This window comes from Diabrotica undecimpunctata, chromosome 7, assembly GCF_040954645.1.
Source record: "Diabrotica undecimpunctata isolate CICGRU chromosome 7, icDiaUnde3, whole genome shotgun sequence".
Taxonomy (NCBI): domain Eukaryota; kingdom Metazoa; phylum Arthropoda; class Insecta; order Coleoptera; family Chrysomelidae; genus Diabrotica; species Diabrotica undecimpunctata.
In genome coordinates, this window is record NC_092809.1 from 36,646,260 (window position 1) to 36,670,266 (window position 24,007).

At 33.5% G+C, this 24,007-nt stretch overlaps 1 protein-coding gene across 10 annotated transcripts in view; it reads left to right on the forward strand.

The window, feature by feature from the left end:
- rg (A kinase anchor protein rugose) overlaps positions 1-24,007 on the forward strand; it is a 742,603-nt gene that overhangs the window by 83,226 nt on the left and 635,370 nt on the right. The window lies entirely within an intron of this gene.

The window sequence follows — 24,007 nt, forward strand, 5'->3', positions numbered from 1 at the left end:
AAAGAGCTGGGTCTAAATGAACATCTATATAAGATTATGAAGAAAGTCTTTCGACGTCCAGATGCGTGCGAAAATTTTTTGGAGATACATCGACGTACCAAGTCACTTAGGACTCGATAACATGGAAAGAGTACCACCAGAGCTCAAACCTTTTGATACCGTAGGTATCTGGGATGAGTGAATTTTGCCCTCAGAGGGAGTATGAGCCGTATGGCTAAATCTGGGGAGAGAAAGAATTAAAGCAATATCGCTTGATAAAATCAACGATGACATGATAAGGATGGAAATACGAGTCTGGCGTAGATAGCAACGCATAGGAATAACTGAAGGGAAATTATTTATTATTTTTTTTACTAATTATTTATTAGACTATGACCATGATACAGGCAAAGTGATGGTAATGGTATTTAATTCATACAATATGTGTGAAAAAAATCTGGTTAATTGGTTTTGCCAAAGACAAGACACAAAAGAAAGCTTTAGAATTAACCGATAGCAAATGCAATTCGGACTAAATTCCTAATTATAAATTTTATGTATTTAATGCATTTATTAGTGAAGCATTTTGAAGTAATCGGAAACTGTTAAACTAGAACAATGTTAATTATATAATGCGAGAAGATAATTTGCCAAATGTCCTTCAAGCACGAGTGACCGTTCGAATAATTTGACCAATTAATAATTTGCTAAACGGGAATTGGAAATAGTACAAGATCATAGCAGAGGTTTTTTGTGGTTAATGTGGTTATTAATCATATCGAAAAATCAATAATATTTCTAGTAAGGGATTTTGTATCAGTATCCTCTGAAAGAATATAACAAATCAATAACAACAACAATGAACATACAGCACTTGTTATGTCCAAATCTTGTATTTCATGTTTTGACAACGCATTTTTAAAGCTTTTTCGTTGTTCTAGAAAATCTCTATTTATATTTAAAAAAAAACTGCAAGCGTTTAATATGTGGTTCTACAGACGTATACTAAGAATCAGCTAGACCAATAGAACGATCAACGCAAAAATCTTAAGGAAAATAAATGCTCAGCCACAACAAGTCCGAATTATTCATCATTATCCAGCTTTCTACATGCAAAGTTGTACATGGAGCTCACCTAATTTTTTTCAGTTCTGTCCTGAGCTTCCTGCAGCCAATTCCCAGCGATTTTTTTGACGTAGTATTTCCATCGTGTAGATGGTCGACCTCTGCTTCTCCTGTCTGCTCGTGGTCTCCACACTTTATTACCGAAATAATCTAATGCAAGCCGCCCAGGATAGAAACGAATAGAGAAGAATAATAAATTACAATATTGTATTCAACAAACATCTCAAACAGTTCTAAATGAGCCGAGCAGATACTTTGCATATTATTGTGTAAAACTTATCTATAAAACATTAATATTTCTCATCATTGCTATAGTCGGAGTGAGTTCTTTTATCCATGTGATAGAATACTGTAGAGTAAGCCGAAGAAATGTCTAATTTCATGTTTATTTAATGACTTTTTCAGGATATGCTATCCAACCATTACTGGATACATTAAACCAAAGGAATTCAAAATTTAACAAAAAGTTAAGTCAAAACATTTGGCGAGTTGAAAAATCTTTGGTATTTGAGTGAAAAAGGTATCGTTTCCGAAAGATACAGTTGCGGGTTCATATCAGCTGATAATCATGGTGATATTAATTGTTTTGAGACAAACCGTATGCATTTTTAATATAAGAAACTTAGTCTTACCAAAGATAGGTCAATGGTTGTAAAACCTGTATTGAAAGATCATGCAAGGCATGACGAACTATTTTTTAGGGAAACTGGCAATAAAATTATCTAGCGTTGTTCTAATTCCAAAGGATTGCGGCCTTCAGAAAGGCTTGTGCAGATCTGGAAAAACCTGTCGCTTGCGCTACCAAGAAAATATGCCAGAAACTTCTGATTGGGATGGATAGAGCTAAAAACCAGACAATGGTTCGTAAACTAGTCCTGTAACATAGTCTCGAACAGATATACATTCCCGAACTTTCTATAGTCATGAGTGGTGCACCTTTAAAACCCATTTAGGCCCATTGAGGGGGCCTTATAACTGGCTCCCTACATTCGAGGGTTGGAAATCTTTTGATTTCAAGCCTTACTTCAAAGGACTTGTGAGTGGATGTATCTCCATAGGTTTGGTTCTTCAGTGACCGTTGAAGGATAAGGATTGTTAATGTGAGCAAATATAGCTCCAGAGAAGTAAAATCACTTTCAGTTTATCGACTTATAATTAACTATTTTTAGAGTAGAGAAGCCTCAACACGGCCGTAGATGACTGTACAATATTAAATAATTCTTTCTTTATCTCACGTAAAAGAGAAAACCGATTTATGAGAAAAATGTCCGATTTCGACGTAGAGAAATATTTTATACGTGAATTGAGAGTGTTTTAAAATGCACATGCCTCAAGGGCAATGTTTGAGAACGAACTAATAAAATACTACTTGATGCGTAAAAGTGAAGATTACCCCTCTTGTATTTAGGTGTGAAAACTATTTAAGAGGCTGTGACGCCAATGAGTCGGGTATCCCGAGCAAACTTGATATTAGTGAATATTTTACTTATTCTACACTAAGAAAAGTGTAAAGAACTATATTTTTATTTTATATTTTAAAATGATATGTTCATTTCTGGAACACCCATCGTTGCGTTAACGCAACACATTGAATGCAATTTTTTTTTTACATTCATACTGAAGTTTTTTTATAAATTGCGGATAGTATTGTATTAAGAAAGATTTATCAATTCAGAAAAAAAAATTTCCACGCAAAAAAATATAATTCGAAATTGCGTTAAAAATAGCGAAATAACTATAGAAATTATTACAAGCGAGGTACATTCTCAAAAAATCCTTTAAAATATTATTGTACCATTCACAAGATATTTTCATAGCTTAGGGACATAAAGTAATAATATTGTAAATGTAAAATTTATTTGTTTTTAGAAAATAATGTCGTTTCAGGACTTTGAATATAGCGTTGCGTTAACGCAACTATGGGACAATAAGTATAATACATAGAAGTGACTAATTTCTTGTGTAGTCCTGACTTACCTGATAAACACGTGGTGTTTGCTATTCTGTCTTTCGTATGCTCGGTTTATCAGTCATATCTAATTTCAATACGACTGTTATCGGTATTTTTTGTATTTGAGGTGCTTTCTGTTCATCATACGGTGTCTGTAAGGGAGAGCGCCCACCAAACTGACGTGACATGTAACATGGCAGTGGCATAGCACTGGCATGACACTGGCGTGGTAGGTAGCGCACACCAAAGTAGCATGACATTATTTTGGTATTAGCTGAATCATTCGTTTGCATTGGTTACATTTTAAGTAACATGCTAGACGCTCGCTACTTGCTACTTGCCACTTGCCATGCCAGTTTGGTGGGCGCTCTTCCTAAGGGTTCAGTAATAGTCGACAAACATTGGTATCCTGTTATATTCAGTTAACATGAAATTTTATATCATGGTAAGTTGTTTTATTTTTCGATATTTATGTGAATATTACTAAGTTGTTCAATATTTTAGGGCGATAAAAAGTATAAGAATGATCCTAAAAGGCCCTTGACTATGAAAGAGCTCGAAGGTATAGTTGAAAACCTGGATGTAGATGATGAGATGTCTAATATGTTTGTTTAATACCTCCAGAAGTTGATAACCTAAACAGATTGATAACGGTTGTTATCAATCTTTTAAAAGTAGTGGAAGACAAGTCTACACACAAGATATATTTTGATAATTTCTTTACCAGCTACAGGTTATTAGTTCATTTGAAACAACAAGGATACTTTACCATTGGAACAATACGCGAAAACGGGCTGCTAAATTGTCTGTTTGAGAACACACAATCCATTGGAAAAAAGATCGCGGCTTTATGGATTGTCGCTATGATCAAACTAATAAAATAAGTATTGTTCTGTGTTGGAACGATAATTCTGTGGTGACGGTGGCTACCAATTGTGATCAAGTAGAGCCTGTACTTGCCTTAAAACAATACAATCGCAAGGTAAGAAAAGATATCGCTATCCCACAACCCAACATGATAGCTAAATATAATAAATACATGGGGGGAGTGGACTTACATGACAATGGAGTGGCTAATTATACAATTAATATCCGTGGGAAAAATGGTGGTGGCCGTTATTTATAAACATGTTAGACTCTGCTGTCGGTTATACCTGGAAACTCTACAGAATTGCACATGAGGAAAATCCAATTTCGTAGTTAGATTTTAGGTCAGAACTTTTGCGAAGCCTTGTTAGTGTTAACAAAAGTAGCACAAAATATGTTAGGGTGGTGGCTCTAGTTCATCCTTACCACCTATCTCTCGTTTGGATAATGTGGGCCACATGATTGAACGCAATAATAAAAACTGGAGAAGGCGTTGTAGGCTATGTAAAAGTACAACTGTTTTTATGTGTAAAAAATGTAATATACCACTGCATTCACATTGTTTCAAAGACTACCACTACATATATTATACGTGTAGTCCCAATCTGGCGTTAACGCAACGTTAAAAAAATGCACGTGTAGTTTTTTTCTTAACGTAGCTTTTAAATTATCTTTATTTGTGTTTAATTAAATCTATATTTAAAAAAAATCATTAGTTTTATTATGTTTTCTGCAAGTGAGCCTAAATGGGTTAACTAAAAGTTTCTCATATTGCTGTTACGCCTGTAAAATTAACCCGATTTTAGTTTTAGGGGTTAATTTGTGAACTGGTTATACGTGGCAATCGTATACTTAAATAAAAGTAATGAATATGAATGGAATATATGTTTATCGAAAATACAGATAGACAGTGAACGTCTAATGTTTACGGTATTTAAAAAACGTTGTAACAAAGTCTCGAATAAAACTTACTACACATTTAAAACTCGTCGTTTCAGATCCGAGACTAATAAATTCCACCAGCAATTTTCATTTAGTATGTGCAGGCGTATTCTGTCAGGAAGTTAAATTCTTATTACATGTAGAAGTTCAGTACGTCCATAATATTTTATAGAATATATTAAGTAAAGCATAAAACGGCGCTTTTATGGTTTAAAATAGATTTAGCAGACTACAGCGTAATGTATTTTCTAGAAAATGGCACAGTATGCGTAGTGTATTATTAATTTAGTAAAATGTTGTGTATGTATCTTCTTTGGAAAACGTAAGAAGAAAAAGAAAACGACTGACATTAAAAACTTAAAAAAAGAGAAAAGGGAATAGCAACATATGCGTTGTTATTGAAAAGCACAACTTTTATGTTCTCTTCATGAAAGGCAACCGGGTAATGGTTGCTTTTATTTTTTAGAGAGAAATACATTTTTAAATGATAAAAAGATCGATTTTTATTTAGTCTTAAATTTACAGTCGTATACATCTACAAATTTTTCGTTTTCTCTTTGAATTTTTTCCTTTTTACTATCGTATTGTGTAAAACAAACTAAACAAGTAAAAAAGAAGAAATGTGCGAGGTTCATAAACTATTTCTCATCCCTTGTGCAGTCCACCAACTCCAACCGGTGTATTTTTTTCATTTTCCGTACAGCTCATATATTAGTACATAGTGACATCCATAACGAGCTGTCTTCGCTGAGTAAATGTTATCCAACGTCGTTAATAACATACAACCAGATTAGAGAGAATTATTGCTGTATTTTATTGTAGTCCTCTTCCTTGCCAGTGTGGATTATGCAGAGCATTACAGCTTATTCGCCAGCCGAGATTCGCAAACGATTTTTTGCTCGCTGGTGCTGTTAAAATATTAGTCGCTCCAAGAAGCACCGACTCGGTTTAGTATATAACAGCGCCGGATTAAATGCACCTCCACGGTTCAGTTTTAAATTGGTGATTTAGGATGATAGGTTTAAGGGTGCAAGGGCTATTACTATTTATAACTGGAAAAATGTAGATAATCGCTGAATCTCTACGTTGACGCTGTTCTTTATAGGATATGTAGCTATTAAATCGTAACTTCCAAGTTGTATTTCGTTACAGACGACTCTTATGTCATAAAATACAAACTATTTTTGGAACAGTTCACAATTTTATCAAAGTTGCACGAGCTACACGTTCTTGAACTTTCTATACACTTTATATTTCAATAACTGCTTGCTTATTCTTCACGCTGCATAAATTGAATCACTTTGGCAATCACTTACCTTTTTTGTTTATTTAGTTTCTTATTTGAAAGTTGGGAACAAATTTCATATTATATCTATAAATTAGTCAAAGATTTGACCTCTCAAAATCATACAAACAAGCAGAATTTTGCAGAGAATGTCAATTTTGGGACCCCAAAAAAGATGCAAAAACATTTGTCACTCCTACCCCGGGCTTCCCCCAAAAAATTGTCACCTGGCAGGGGGGCATCCATTTATCATGATACTGTACGCCGTAGAAAAAATGTTTCAAATAAAAATATAGCTCAGATAATTTTGAACAAAATGTTAATTAGCACTTTTTCTCTGTTCTCTCAGAAACAACGCTTGAAGCGACCGGTGATGTCAGTTACGCGCACGAAATAAATATCGATATCTTTTGATCAGAATGTCCTATCAACAAAAATTAAAATGGGTTTAAAAGGTGAATAGCGCAGCTTTTGTATGCGATTTTTGTGTTTTGTCGCAAATGAAGTCAGTTTCTATAAAGCTGTTAAATAAATAAATGTTAGATTTTTTTAAATTGTTTCCGATTCGCATGAGATCAATAAAATGTATCACTTCTATTGTTTTGTCGCTGTGGAATTTGGAACATTTGAAATATTTAAAATATGCCTAAAAATCGCTGAATTTAATCTTTCACATTATAAACGATCTCACGTCACGGAACTGTATCCACGATGACATCGAAGACATCATTAGGTGGAATTTGTAGCTGAAGTTGTGTAGTTTTGACTTACTTGTGCCTAAACGTACTTGTGCAATTGAAAAGAAGGAGTTTTAAACGTTTTAAATCGTTTGTAATGTGAAAGTTTAAATTGAGCGTTTTTTAGAAACTCAAAATTCAAAATCGAAATTTCATTCTATAGGTTTTAAAGATTAGGGTTGTAACAATAGAAATTCGATAGTGACCGGTCAATAGAAGTGATAAATTTTATTGATCTCATGAGAATCGTAAAGAATGGCAAAAATCTCGCAACGTTTATTTATTTAACAGCTTAATAAAAACTGACTTCACATGTGACAAAATGGAAAATGACGTCTTCTAAATTCATTTTGATTAACAATAGTAATAACAAGAACAAATATTAAATTAGAAAGTATTATTAAATCAGATTTAAGTGAAATATATGAAACAATAATATTGTCAATTTAATTTTCTATGTGACAATTTATTCTTTTTCTATATATTAGAATAGAAACAGAAACATATGCTTTATTGTCAGTGAAAATTGTACAATTTTATGGACAAAGCTTACAAAAAGGCAAAAAATAACAGTAACGATTTAAAATTTACTAAAATTACATAAATCGTCAATATCACAGAATCACAAAATAAAAGATAATAAAATGTACAAGCCATTGACAAGTAGCTTCTTAAAGCCTAAGTTAAACTATTTGTAAGCTTCTTATAGCCTTTTAAATTCTGTTATAACAACTTAAAAATGTTTTCATTTTTACATTTTTGTTTAAAATTATTTCAGCCACATTTCTTATTACACCCGGAGCTGATATAACATGCCCGCAGAAATATTTAAATGTGGCGGTCAAACATTTGTAATCCTCGTCCACAAACTATTAACCTTCGGAGTATGAAGATTATTTTACTTACTTAGATTACGATGATAGGTCAAGCGTGACCCATTCTCATATTAATTACTATTTAAATGGGAATAAGCCACAATTAAAGGTTAAAATACGTTTATTCATGTTTCAATTTCCACTTCGGAAATTGTTCTCAAAATACAAAGATTAGTAAATTAAACAAATTTTGTTTTTTGTTACTTAGTGAAAAATTCTTCTAATAATTTAATTTTATCTGACTCATCTATATTGACAATTCAGACATACATTATACATTTTAAAGTAGACGACTTTAAAATGATATTACCAATATTGTTGAGTTACGTTCCTGGGACGACTTTACTTATAAGATAGTTCATTCGATTACTTGAAATCAACTTTAACTTGAGAATATCCGTCAGAAAAGATCATAACATGTAATTCGTCTTTAAAAAGACAAATACATGCCATGATGACAGTAAAATTCTCCTGTTAGTGATTCCATAGTAAATTATGAGGGAAAAACCAGGAAAACCTCATAATACTATCCCGACATGGTAAGTATTTGATCGTGCATTTAGTTTACCTTCAATAAACACCAAATTCCGATTTTATATTTTTGTTATTTAAAAAACATAAATGATGGATTCTCTATATGTTACTGACTTAACAATACTGCTATTTTCCTTTTAATAACTTCCTCTTTCAATATAGGTAACCAGATCCTACTACATTCTGCCGAGGAATTTGCGACACAATTGGTCTCATTTAGCAATTGGTCTCATTTTGCTAAATGAGACCAATTGTGTCGCGAATTCCTCGGCAGAATGTAGTAGGATCTGGTTACCCATATTGAAAGAGGAAGTTATTAAAAGGAAAATACCAGTATTGGTATAATCCTTTGGCCTTAAGTGTGTACACCGGTAAACAGAGACGGCTGCGTTTTACGTGTACCTACAATCATATTGAAAATATTCTTCGAAATCTGAAAACCGTGTCAGGACTGACCCGGCATCATAGATGTTACGTAGAAGAAAAACTGTAATTTGCTTGTTCACGAATGATACAAGAAAAAATAGATTGAAACAAAAATAAAAAAACTAAAAAAATATTATATTATATTAAGAAATTGTGAAATTAAGAAAGTAAATTTCAGATCAGGCTTGACCGAGACTTCGTATGTACTCCGAAGGTTAATACAAGTATGGCAAGAGCGCGCTTTACCAAAAAATTGGAATACTGGAATTATATGCCTTATGTACAAAAAAGAAAACGTGTTTGACTGTTCCAACTTTATAGGGATTTCCCTTCTTAATACGGCATACTAAATTTTGTCCCTGATACTTAGGAATGATTGGCACAGTATACAGACAATATAATAGGATTCTACCAACGAGGCTTTTTAAAAAACAGATCTACCACTGATCACATATCATCCATCAGACAAATATTAGAAAAAACAAGCGAGTACGGCATAGACGCCACTACATCTTCGTAGACACTTATCTGCACATATATCATGGTCGACCTGTGTGTCCACACCTTCTTGTAACTGTCACTTTTCAATACTAAATAGTAGCTGTGAATGTTCTTCTCTATACCCACTTATATCAATACTTTAATTACTTTGTTTAATTTGTTTTCGAGGAGATTCTGAACACCATTAGCACTTTGATGAATAAACCAAATAGATCTACCAAAATATTCGTATAGCTTAACTAAGTTAGCTCTAAATATTTTTAAGAAGAAATTGTTCATGTAATGCATAGTTTATCTAAATTTCAAATGCGTTGTTGGCATAGCACATACAATTGTTTAGATTCACTTTCCACTACATTTATCCACTATCTTTATCAAAATATGTTAATCACTTGAATTATATACAATTATAACACACCGTAGCGCAAATTATTGATAAGTTCTCCATTATAATGTCATTTGTCCATTCGAATATAGTAATAGTTCATTATCTAGTTGTATTTTGGCTTTCTGCTTCCCATATAAATGATTCTGTGATACTGATATCCTGTTCATCAATATCTTTTTTCTTTAAGATATAAATTAGTTTTAAGGAAAATTATGTTCAATCAGGAAAAATGGAAAAGAATAGGAAATTATAACATTACAACACCATTCAAAACAACCGACACACTAAGATCTATCCAATCCAAAACCAAACCCAACAACGCAGAAGCGAAATCAAAGAACTGCATCTATAAAATACTCTGTGAATGCAATAATTTCTATGTGGGAGACACCCCAAGAACACTAAGGGTTAGGATACACGATACAATGTAGCATCATCTCCAAAAACACATAAACGAAAAAAACATCGGTCATTTTGCATTTGCTCCCGAGACTATCGACAAAAAGCTAACCTGAAATTATATCATCGACTGTCAATTCTTGATTTAAGTCGATGCGGTAGTGATACATTTTATGTTTACTAAGGATCTTTGCCGCCGAAGTTTGACTAATATGTTGACGTGAAATTTCACGAGTGCTAATGTGGGGATCCTGAGTAGCACTAAATAGTACATCATATCCTTTTCTTAACGTATAACAGTTTTGGTTCTCATTTTTTTTACATGCAACTGATCGAGTGCGAATAGAACAGAACGATTCATTCATTTTTCAAAAGCTCTTTCATTTGGCTTCCTCGTTCAGGATATCGATGGTGAAATATTCTGATAATATGAAATCTGTTATTTTTTCAAAAACCACTATTTTACTGTGTTTAACTGATACAAGTGGCCTTTTACTTATTAATAATTGCTCCGCACAATGGACATTTATAAATGTTTTACTAAAAACTTGTCCCTCGTATTTCCGAAATTTGAAGAAAACTAAGAATATCTCAGAAAATACTGAGTGTAGGTATATAAAATGCTTTATAAAAATAATAGAGGTAAATGAAATATTTTGAACAAATAAAATATAGGGTTATACGTTTAAAAAATACGAGAAAATCGTAATTTTCGTTTATAGTTCACCCTGTATATGAATATTTGTCAATCATTTCTATTAGACCTAATTTGAAAACTAGAACATATTGTTTACCGTATTATGTAAATCTCACCTACGGTTCTCAAACTTGGACGTTTACAAAGGAAAACATGGAAAAAATAGCAAAGATCCAAAGAGCCATGGAAAGGCAAATGATGAACATCAGGCTATCAGACAGGTAATCAGAAATACTTGGATCCGCAACAAAACAAAAGTGACCGATGTATTAACGCAAATAGCAAAACTTAAATGGAAGTTCGCTGGACATACCATAAGACAGAAAGACGACAGATGGAATAAGATGATTATACACTGGAGACTATATAGTTACAAACGAAAAAGAGAAAGGCCACAAATTAGATGGTCAGATAACTTGAAGAAACACACAGGCCCGAAGTGGATACAAAGTGCCTACAATAGAGAGACGTGGAAGAAGGAAGAGGAGGCCTATGTCCAAAATTGAATACTTATTTATTTATTTCTTTTTTATATACAGCTCGTTACATACCCTTTATAGCACTATCAAACCCCAAATTGTAAGAACAGGTATTATGAGGAGAATCTAAATATGAAAAAATATACAAGGTGTCGTAGTTGTATCTCTAATGAACCTTAAACAATTATGTTTGCTTTACCACGTAATTATTATCCACACTGTAGAATTCGGTATAATATCCAAGCCTAGAGAATAACATTGCCTACATTTTTTCTAAATGGCTTTTAAGGATATTCTGTATCATAATGGAATTATGGACCAATATCGCACTAAAAACTCACCCTGTCTATCTATTAGATTTTTTTTTTGGTTTCAATATGGTTTGTACTTAAAAACCGTTAAAGTAGTGAAGAACTGTTCCTCTAATTTGTTTGAAAAGTGTATATTCTTGACCTTGTTCTAATCTCATTCTTGACTCTACTTTATTGTTCTTAAAGGTTATTTCTCTCGTGTAATTCAGTTTTGTATATACATTTCCAGGGTGACGCAGGACCAGATATTGTGTCTTCAGACCTCTCCACTTAGATTTCCCAGCGCGGCGGTTAGATCAGCCGCCTCTAATTTCTGTGCATACCAAAATCAGAGAGATCTCACGTAGAGCTCGCTACTCATTTGCATTTCCCGGCTCTTCCTAAATATTTCAACCTACAAAGTTTAACCCGAAGCTCGAAGGAAGATAATGTCATTACGGCTGGTTAAAACGTGGAAATAAGTGCTTTTAAGTTGGTTAACTTCACTTTTAAAAAGGTTGAAATTATACGGCTCGCTATTAAATTGGCGAAAACATTACGTACAGTTGCTTTTAAAAGTTGTTTTTACTAATTTAAGCTTTCACAGAAGTAAGCTCGCTTATTTCAATCAACGGTTAACAAGTTCGTGAGCTTATGTAATGATACAGGGTTGGAACCCCAAGAAATAAATGATAACCTATACATTTTGCAAACATTGGTAATTATGACCTAACTATGCAAAATGGACGAAATTTATAAGAAATGTCTTGTCGTATCTTTTGTTTGGTGACATACTCTAATGCTGTTGCTAAAATAAACATGCTGTCTGTTTCTGTTCTTCTTCTTCTTTTTGGCTTTTATTCTTCTGAATAATCAGCCAGTACATTTGTTTTGTTAATTTTTGGGCCACTGTCGTGAGTCTGGGAATATATCTCATGCCCTATTATCAATTATATTGACATATAGACATTTTTTCTACATATCTACATTTTATTTATGTTTTCTATTTTCTTATAGTTGGTTTAAATGTTTATATTGGATAGGTTATTATTAAGGTTATAATTTTATATGGTTGATCTGTAGGAATCTGATAAGAATTTTGATAATTTTATGGTTAATCTCGCATAGAAGCATTGGTATGTTAATTGGGGTTTTAATATTAATTTTGATCAGCTCCTGATAGACATCATAATCTTTTATTTTGTTTATTTGTTTCGTTTGAAGGTTATAGATTATGTCGCTGATGTTTACGAACAGCAGAACAAAAAACACGGTGAAGAATATGATTTTCAATAAATGCGACGAAAAATAGTATTTGTAATTTTATGCCAGGGAAAACTATAATCATTACTAAACGATCCGCAAAAAGAATTACCCTTTGACGAATGCCAGTGAAATTAATGTTTTTGTTTGTGTATCAAGAAAAATTGTTATTACTGAAAAACTTCCGTCGAAAGGAATTATCTTTTCGCTTTTAATTCTGCCTTTTCCTCGTATAAATATTTAAAGAATGTCATCATATTATTTAAAAAACCGCTTCATTAGTACACAATTAATAATTATTGTCAAGAATACACAACTATAGTAGGGATGTGTGCGTGAGTGATTTTCGATTCACGTATACGGTCGCCTACGGTTACTACTCAGGCACGTGCATTTCTAAATTGATACTCGCTCATGAACACTTGATTCACGCTTAAGTCACAGCCACGTCACAAAGAATGCACAAATTAAGTTTAATCTAAATTTAATGCAAATATAAACATGAAAATCGACGTATGTCTTTATATATTTCGTCAGAAATATTTTTTCCAAGAATTTTTCAATTGCTTCTTTTGACTTTATTCTGACAGTGCAACAGTAAAGCACAACATGCAACCTGTCGAGAGCAGTCGCGTAACGTATAGTACCGCAACTAAGGCTATGGCTCCACGAGCGACAGATTGTCGCTAGCAGTAGCAGTAAAATTATGGCAGTGGCTCCATGAGCGTTAATATGACGCAGCTACAATCAGTGGTATCTTGTCCGTTTATATAGTTTCCGTGTATATATAGCAGATAAAATAAATAAATAAATAAGTAAACTAAATTCACACCGATAATACAATAATATAGTATGGATAATCTATCATTTCAACAAAAAGTTGCTTTAATATTGGAATTGCGCCGTCGACGTAGGGTTAAAAAACAACAGAAATGGAGGATTCACCCTGTTCTATTGCCTAGACAGACAGAGGGAAAATGTTTTCTTTTACACAAGAAATTAAATAATATCCTGACAAGTTTTTAAATATTACAGGATGTCAGTGTCTTCTTAAATTTTTTATTATGTGAAATAGAAGATGTCATACGAAAACAGGATACAGCAATGCGTTATAGCCTAAGCCCAGAAGAAAAATTAGCAATTACCTTAAAGTAAGATTTCAAATTACATATTTTATAATCCTATACATGTATCTACCTAAAAATAAAAAAAAACAAAATATTTAACTATTTAACTTTCATTATTATATTCTATTCAACTTTTCCTTGTTTAATAATGGCATATATTATAAAGTACAGTTTGATACGGTTAATTGGGATTGAAAAAAAAACATCCATTGATTTTTGTTATCTAGAATACCGATAAAGAAAATATTGGATTTATTTCTTCCTTAGAACTTATAATTTTTTGTTATGACTTGAGACACAAAATTGTATGAAAAAACTTTAAAGTAATTTATAAAAACAAGGAAACAACTTAACAAACACAGAGAAATAAACAAACAAGAACAAAAATATCTGATTAAATGGCAATTACCGCTACAAGCGACAAATTACTGCTAAAGTTTATTCGTTTACCAAATTCCCATCAGTAAACATGAGCACGTGTTGATATTCGCCGTCTCATTCGTCAAGAGGCTATTAAATATAATTTATTAGCCAGATTCTCATGTTACAGATCCCAACTTGCCATCATTTTAAATTCAGATTGTATCGTGTTGATTTTTAAGTTAATATATTGTGTTATATTTATGTTATAGTTATTGTTAAGTTATTTACTGGTCGTGTTATTTTTTAGAGTTCAGTTTAATTGTGATATAATGATTAATTTTCAAGAAATTCTTACACTAACAGTTTCAAAAGTAAATATTTTTAAAAATCATATGATATATAGGTCGTACATCAGTACGACCCTGTTTGGCTTACACGTGGTTCTATTGACGATTGGGAATTTGTAGAATGAATAGGGTTTAGTGGAGCCACAAACGCGCTGCAAATTACTGCTAAAAATAGGTCCGGTTCTATTCGAACGCGACACGACCTTGACGACGCGTCTCGGTCTCGAAACGAAGCGACAATCTACAGCGCGTGGAGCCACTCAGTATCACTGCTGTTGTTTTCATTTATCAAGCTACATTTTACTGCTACTGCTAGCGACAATCTGTCGCTCGTGGAGCCATAGCCTAACTGAATGGATAAGGAGCGTCCAATCGCAAATTGTTGTTAGTCGCGATCACACTTCATCGCTCATGTTCACGCCGGAGAAGGTGACTCACGACGCCACGGTTCACGTCGTGATCCGTCGTGAATCCCGTTATTTTACTTAACGCGCCGCTTACTAACAAAAAGAGAATCACACGCAATCTATCACTATTGTTTTTAAGTTTTACTGGCCATAACCTAGAAACCCGCGTAAACATTATATGCTTTTAATTACCAAAACGTCCTTGTATTAACTTAAAAAACCATACGGAAACCAATTTTGTTTGTATTGGGATTTTTTTAGCGAAATTATCCAGATCTAATGTCTAATGTAAAAAAAAACACCCGTGAAATGGTTTAATAACGAATTAAGTTCTTACAGATGTCATCTTTCTTTTATTATACACATTTTAGATGCCACTAAGGATCCAGCTACAATTACAAAATGCTAAAAAGTCAGCATACTGTGATTTTATTACTAATTCCAATAATAAACCTAGAAACTGCTGAAAAATAGTAAATTTCGAAAGAAACAATACAAGACCCAATTCAGTACAACCTGATCTACCTCCATACGAAATAAATCAATTTTTTATTACAATTACAGAGAATATAATTACATCCCTTCCTATCCTTCTCCGAGCAAGTTCTTTCTTTTGTCCCGTTGTGGAAGAGTAGATCTCTCAAATAATTAAGTCTCTTCATAATGTTAATTGTAGGCATGATTAACTCCGATAAAACGCAAAACATAGTTAAATCTACAAGTAATTTACATAATGACCCAGATAGCAAAGATACTGTTAAATGGGAATAACCATAGATAATCGACTGAACTGGTCGGCTTATATCTCACAACTAAAGATATCAACTTCATTATTTGTTGTCCTCCGCCAACTAGCAAGGGTTGTCAACTTTGAAACATTAAAAGTGACATATTTTTCTTTATTTCACTTATACCTAGGCTATGGATTAATCATATAAGGCAATTCAACAAATGCACTTCAAATTTTTAGAATGCAAAAGAAAATTATCAGGATTTTAGCAGGAGTTAGTTATCTAGATCTAGAACATTGTCGACCTTTCTTTATCAAATTCAAAATTATGCCGCTACCTACTTTGTTGATATTTCAAGTTCTAACTGAAATTCACAGAAAACAGGCCCATTTAATAAAGCAGTGTCACTACATACTTACGAACAAATCGCTGTAGATTGCGTATTTCAATTAAAAATTGTAACTATAACGATTACAATATTTTACCAAAAAATATTAAACAGCTAAGCTATAATAGTTTCGAAACAGTTATAAAAAAATGTCTGTTGAAACATTTCTTTTACTGCTCAGAGGAATATACGACTCATTGCATAACATCCACTGAACTGCCTACCGTGATTTTTGTTATAAATGAATTTCTGTTAATCTGTGTTCTTGTTTGTGATGTTTTTAAGTTACGTTTTATATTTCTTTTTTATATACCATGTATTTTTGACTTTCTAGAAGCAATATTTTGTTGCTACATAGATTTTGAACAATATTGGCAATACACAACATCCTTGTGCCAAACCACATTTCACTGAGAATATATTCGAGATATATTGTGATATATTATCCCAGTGTATAGATTTTGTATTAAGACTTTCCAGAGTATTGTATCACACACTTTAGGTAAGTCTGCAAATGTTATGTCTATTTCTTTGATAGTTGCCGTTTTTTTTCTTAATAATTTGTTTGAGTTGAAATATATTGTCGTCACATATCGTTCCTGGAAGAAATTAGCTTTATTCTTCTTGGTGACCTATAGTTTCCTCTTCTATAATGTCTCCCAGTATTCGTTCATACAATTTAGTGAGTGTACTTGTCACAGATAGTCCTTTAAAATTTTCACATCGTTTTATGGCGCCTTTTTATAAATTTATGTTATAATATGCAGTTTTCCATTTCTCTGGGATGGAACGTCCATTAATACACAAGTTGAATATGAATGCTATAATATTGTTTCCGTTCCATTTAGAACTTCAGCATATATACCCTAAAGTCCACACACTTTTCCATTTTTGAGGTCTGCTATGGCTTTTTCGGCCATATCCCTTGCTAGTTCAGTATTTTCGCATTGTATGTGTATATCACCCTGTTTCATTCAGTTATTCAAAGCTTCTTCTGTCAGTAATTCTTTTAAAAGTCTCTCCATGTGTGTTATGTTCGAACGAAATTTATGAACTTCCAAGCTTCTGTATTTTTTCGTCCGCGATTATAAGTATTGACATCGTGCCATTTTTTATTCCAAATTTGATTTTTCCCTTTCTGGTAATTTTATTATTTCAGTTTTTATTATTTTGTAATTTTCGATATTGTTTAAGAGTAGCCGGAATATAAGATCATATAAATTGTGACATTAGAAAACTTGGATATAGATGCATAAGTAGGGACAGTGGTGGAAAATATTAACTATAAAACCTATAAAAATCAATACCGATTAATTATTTCAGAGCAACCATTCCAGCGAGCTAGAAGTACTCAGACTGCCAGCAATGGAGTGCCACAGGGAGCGATCCTGTCATCCTTACTGTACACAATATACTCCGCAGACGTTCCAAGAACACCAGGAACACTACTCAGCCTTTATGCCGACGATACAGCGATTGCGGCAAAACATGCGATTGCGGCAAAACATATAATCATCGACATAGCAATCAATAATCTACAATCAGCACTAGACAGCATAGAAGAATAGAGCATACAATGGAAAATTGCCATCAACTACGAGAAAAGACAAGCAGTCCTCTTCAAAAAACGAAGTGAGAACCCACAGGAACAACTGACGGTGCAAAATAATCCCATCTAATGGAAAAGAGATGCTAAATACCTGGCAGTCATAATGGATCAAGGATTAACATTCAAAAAACTTGTAGACGCCACACTATAAAAAGCAAACATGTCAAAAGAGTCAATAAGAGGCAAATTAAGGATAAAGACTGATAAATAGCATCATAATGCCCATATTAACATACGCATCTCTTCCATAGGGACATGGCTGCAACACAAACAAGAAGAACATACAAGCGGCCCACAACAGCAGCCTAAAAGAAGCACTCAACGTACCCAGATACGTCGCTGAATGTTTCTTGTTCAGATAATTTCAGCAAGTCAGAGTGATCGACACGATGGTGGAAAAAGCCAGGATTAAATTCGCGGAACTAGAAAACCACCCAAGTCCGATATTGTGAGAAGTAATTAGATATGATGCGTTCCATCGAAGGAAGCATAAACGTCACAAACTGGCATAAATGCAAATATGTAAAATTAGATAGTTCGAGCTCTATAAACGTAGATATTCACAAAACTGTGTAGGCCCACTAATAATGATTAACAATATAATGATATATTCAGACTTCCTTAAAAAAAACCGCTTCGGACACAAAAACCGGCGAAAGCCAACAAAACCCAAAAAATCGGGGTACCAAGGGCCCACCGAACTGAGCGTAGACAGTAGCGGAGACTTGAGGCCCGAGCAAGCAATTCAAATTCGCAGATAAATCACAAGAAAATAGCAGGAAAAAAGCACCTCTTGCTAGCCTGCATTAATCGGTTTGGGAACCATGTTGGAGTTCTTGTACCCAGGACTCCTATATGAATAGCATTTGCCTGATAAGTATACCCTATCCCGCATCAGAGTGCTGTAGTGGAGAAAATGACGGTCTGGAGCATTGGAGCGCGGTGGAGTGATTCCTGTTATTACACGAAGTAATACTCGCTCCAATGAATTGTAACACCCGAACGTCATTTTAAGGGGTGTAAAGTCTCTCAGGCTGGGTTAAATTAATTAGCTTGCTTACTTGCCGATTGGTTCTTTCCCACAAATTAATAGGAAAAGTCCAAATAGAGTCACAACTGCTTTATTATGGGTAAAAAACTTATGATGTTATTCTTCTTCTAAAGGTACCTATCTTCTTGTGATGTTGGCGATCACATTGACCCATATTAATCTATTCACAGCTGTTCCAAATATATTATTTGACGTCAGGTAAGTCCATTACTAAGATTGGCCAGCCAGGATATACGTCTGCATCCAGTGCCTCTTACCCTCAAGTTTGCCTTGTAGAATCAACTGTAGAATTTGATATTTCTTTTTAGCCTTTGGAGAATATTTATGTTAGTTGTGTGGTGTATATGTGAGACCCTTAACATGCGTCGGTAGCACCATATTTTAAATGCCGATTTATGTCATCTTCTGTAAGACTCAGGCTTTCTATTCCATAGAGGACACTAATGACGTAACATCTTATAAGCACAATAAGAATTCTTATACGTACATTGGTACTTAAAGATAAGTTAAGACCTGTTTAATCTTCCTAAGACCGTTAAAAAAGTTTTTCCAATACGATTTTTTATTTGGTAGCTATGGTCCCAGGTATCCTTATATTGCAACCCAGATAGCATATTTTCTTCACTCGTTCTAACGATGTATTGTTTATTGTAATTTGGGCGTTTATGTTAGTGTTCTTACTAATTATCATCCTTTGGAGCTCATGCGCACTATCTGCTAGCAATACGGTATCGTCTGCATATTATAATTTGGCCGTTTACTGTAGGACCATAATGTAATGATAATATTAACAACGTTATTATAGCCATCAACAATCCATTAGTTAAATACGTATTTAACGATGCTTTGTGAAACCAATCAATAAACCATTATCCCTTTATTGTCGAATGGATGCGAAACAGGAAACTGCCTCCACATCTGCATCTTGAATGGTCTTTATCGTGATGGCGTAATAAAATGTTCCGAAAACTTTGTGGGTGATTGAAGAGTTCAATAAAGACTTCCTGTACATCACCATTGACAAAGCTGATAAAATATCGTACAAGAAGAATGGAAACCGTCTCGCCATTATTGCACTTTACAAGTGCAATAAGTTACATTCGGAGTCGTTTCGTAAATTGAGAGAACTTTGGAATCTTTGAACTGGATCATTTACAAAGTAATACTACGGTTGTAACATGTTCTGCCTTTTATTTACCATCTTTAATGGTTTGGTTTTGTTGGGAAACACACAGGATACTATAAGAGTATTTATTATTGAACATGCATTGATTGATTTGGTTCTGAGGTTGTTTTTTATGGCAGTTGTATGCTATTTGAAGCTTTAATGGAAATAAATCACAAAGAACTAATTGGAAGTATTGAATATTTACTTTTCGATATCATATCAACTTTTTTAATTTTGATTGAATTATTTTTAGTATACATAATATAGTCTACGAAGATTCTTATAAGAAACAAAGAAATATACATTTAAATAAATTTAATATTCTTTTCGATCTTTTCGAACAAAACAGTTTACATACCGTATAGATAACCTTAATATAAATAATGACAAATATGGAATATATAAATATATAAATAATTAGCAACGGTTGTCAAAAGCAACAATTAGCAAAAGTTGTCAAACTTTGCTATTCCAGACGTAATTAGCTCATTGGACAAATATCTCAATATTTATCAACCCACAAAAAAGAAGAATATAGAATATAGAGCACGATAAAAGCACGTAAAATTGAATTGTAAAAGTCTAATAAAATTAAACAAAACATAAGCAAAGAAGCAAAGAGGGACTAAAAGCTGTAAGAACTAAAAATCGTGACTCCATAATTATCCTACCAGCAGATAAGAGAAATGCAGCTGTGATAATGGATAAAATTTAATATGACGACAGAATTAAAGACCTAATAAAAACGGACTAAACCTTGTACCAAATTAACAAAGGATCCAACGAAGCCTTTCAAAAACAGGATATATTCAGACGTATAATAGAATAAATAAGGGAATTTTATTCAAGTTTGAATTTAACAGATTACCAAAGAAAATTAATTACACCTCATTACAACAAGACACCTCATTTTTATGGAGTACCGAAAGCTCATAAAGCGAATACACCACTTATATCTCGTATTTGCAGCACCATGTGCAGTACAATCCTTCTTGTAGTGAACTGTCAAAATGTTTATTAAATATTATACAACCATTTGCAAATAATAATGACACATTTGTAACATTTTTTAAATAAATTATCGAATATTGAATTTAATTCAAATAATATTTTAGTACGTTTTGACTTAAATACTTTATTTACAAATATGCCAGTAGATAAGACTTTAAAAATATTCAAAACAAAATTAGAGAATGATAATACATTGACAACTAGAACAAGACTAAATGTATCAGCTGTAATAGAGTTATTGATATTATATACTAATAATACCTAGTTGGAACTGAATAATGAATTCTAGTTACAAACTGTGGGTCTAGCAATGAGCTCTGCTTTATCTTCATTATTAGCGAATATATTTTTGGAAAATTTCTAAAAAAAATTTAAAATCCTTAGTATGGTGGACATTTGTTGTGTTCTCAATAAGGCGTCATAAATCAGAGTTGTTGGAGACATTCCTGAAAAATATAAACGATAAAGAAAAGACAATAACATCTCGGAAAAGGATATAAGAACACAGTTCCTTTCCTCGGTGTTCTAATCTCAAAGATGGAAACTGTATATGAGAGGTGTATAGAAAACCAACCCACACCAACAGATATCTAAATTATTTCTTCTAAAGAAAATGCGTTCTAACAATCTAGAACAATCTAGAACGGGATCCTGTAACATTCACAAGAAATAATACGAGGAAAATAACAATACCATACATAAAAGAATTACCAGAAAACGATAAGAAATAAATACAACATTTTAAAAACATTCAAAAGAACAAACACATTGAGATCTATTTTATCTAAAACCAAACCTAACTATCAACAAGAAAGAACAAAAATTGTATTTATAAAATACCTTGCGAATGCGAACATTTTTATTTAGGTGAAACGTCAAGACTATTAAATGTTAGAATAAGTTAACATCAATCTTATATCAAAAATAGAAAAGGTAGATCTCAAATATGTAAACACGCGGAGGAACATGAATATAGAGTTCAACTGAAAGATTCACATACAGTCCTGAAAGAAACAGATGGTAAAAAAAGAAAATCAAAGAAGCGCCTAGTTATTTAAATGAAACCAATGGTGTTGCAAACTCCTCGGTAGAATGCAGTAGGTTCTAGTTACTCTATTAAAAGAGGAAATCAATAGAAATGAAATACCTCTATTAATAAGTCCATAGCATATCAAAGATACCTAATTAATGTTTTAAAATAACACACATAAAAATCAGAGTTTGGTGGTAATATGGAAGGTAAACTAAATGTAAGACCAAATACTTACCATGTGGGGATAGTATCACGAGGTTTTTTCCTGTTTTTTTCCTCATGATTCACTATGGGGTCACTAATAGGAGAATAATCGAATGAACTACGTTCCAATAAAGTCGTCCCAAGAACGCAACTCAAAAATATCATCATCAGTTGGCGCTACAGCCCTTCGTGAGTCTTGGCCTGCTTCAAAACATTCTTCCATCCTTCCCTATCGAGTGTCTGTCTTCTCCAGCCCCTCACTCCAATCTCCCTCAGATCTTCCTGTACATCGTCCAGATATCTGAGTTTAGGTCGCCCCCTTCTTCTTCTTCCGACCGTCCTATTTAACATAATTATTTTAGTGGGATCATTCTCATCCATCTGCATAACGTGGCCCATCCACCTTAGGCGGTTTATTTTGATGGTCTTCACAATATCTGCATCACCAAAAAGTCTATAGAGTTCAAAGTTATATCGCCTTCTCCGCAGACCCTGTTCATTTACTCCGCCATATATAGTCCTCAATACTTTTCTTTCAAAGACTCGCAGTAACTCTTCATCTCGGGTCGTCATTGCCCATGTTTCCGATCCGTATGTGAGCACTGGGCGTATTATTGTTTTATAAAGTTTGCACTTTGTTGCTATTGACATACCTCTCGCTCTTAGTTGAGGGCCCAGGCCAAAATAACAGCGGTTAGCCACGCATATTCTTTTTTTTTTATCTCGTTGGATGTGTTATTTTTGTAGTCTACCAGTGATCCTAAGTAGCAGAATTCTTCTACCATTTCTATCGTTTCGTGTTGCACCTCTAAGTTATTTTGTTGAATTCTTTATATGGCCGACATTTATTTAGTTTTCTGGATGTTAATCAGAAGTCCGATGTTTTCTGCGGCATTTTTGATACGTGTGAAAGCCTCCACTGCTTCATTTTGGGTTCTTCCAATTATGACGATATCATCAGCGTATGCCATTATTTGTATACTACGGGTATATATCGTACCTTTTAAGTTTATTCCCGAATCTCTCATAACTTTTTCTAACGCTAGGTTGAACAGCGTGCATGATAGCGCATCTCCCTGGCGCAGTCCTCTGTTGGTTTTAAATGGTTTTGAAACATCCCCTTGTACGCGCACTTTACATTCGACTTTCATCATTGTCATTTTAATATAATTCTACCAATCCTTTTGGTATTCCTAATTCGATCATCGCCGAATATAATTGGGACCTGTCAATAGTATCGTACGCTGCCTTAAAGTCTACGAAGATGTAACGGCAGTCTATGTCGTACTCCGTCGTTTTTTCTAATATTTGTCTGATGGATGATATGTGATCAATGGTAGATTTATTTTTCAAGAAGCCTCTTTGGTAGGATCCTATTATATTGTCAGTATACCGTGCCAGTTGTTCGTTAAGTATCAGGGACACAATTTTGTATGCTGTATTAAGAAGGGAGATCCCTCTAAAGTTGGAACATTCAAGAACGTTTCCTTTTTTGTGTATGGGGCATATAATTCCAGTATTCCAATCTTCTGGTAACGCGCGTTCTTGCCATACCTGTATTAGTAGTTTGTGAAGGAGGGTTACACATGTTTGACCGCCACATTTAAATATTTCTGCGGGTAGGTTGTCTGCTCCTTGTGACTTGTTTCTGGCTAGAGACTGAATTGCTTTGTTTATTTCTTCCAAAGTTGGTAGTTCAGTATCCTCCTGTTCTATTTCTATATCATATCTACCTTCAGCTCTACTTTCTCCATTAAGTAGCGTACTAAAATGTTCCTGCCATCTTTCTAGTACTTGCACTCTCTCGTTTAAAAGAATTCCGTTAAGGGC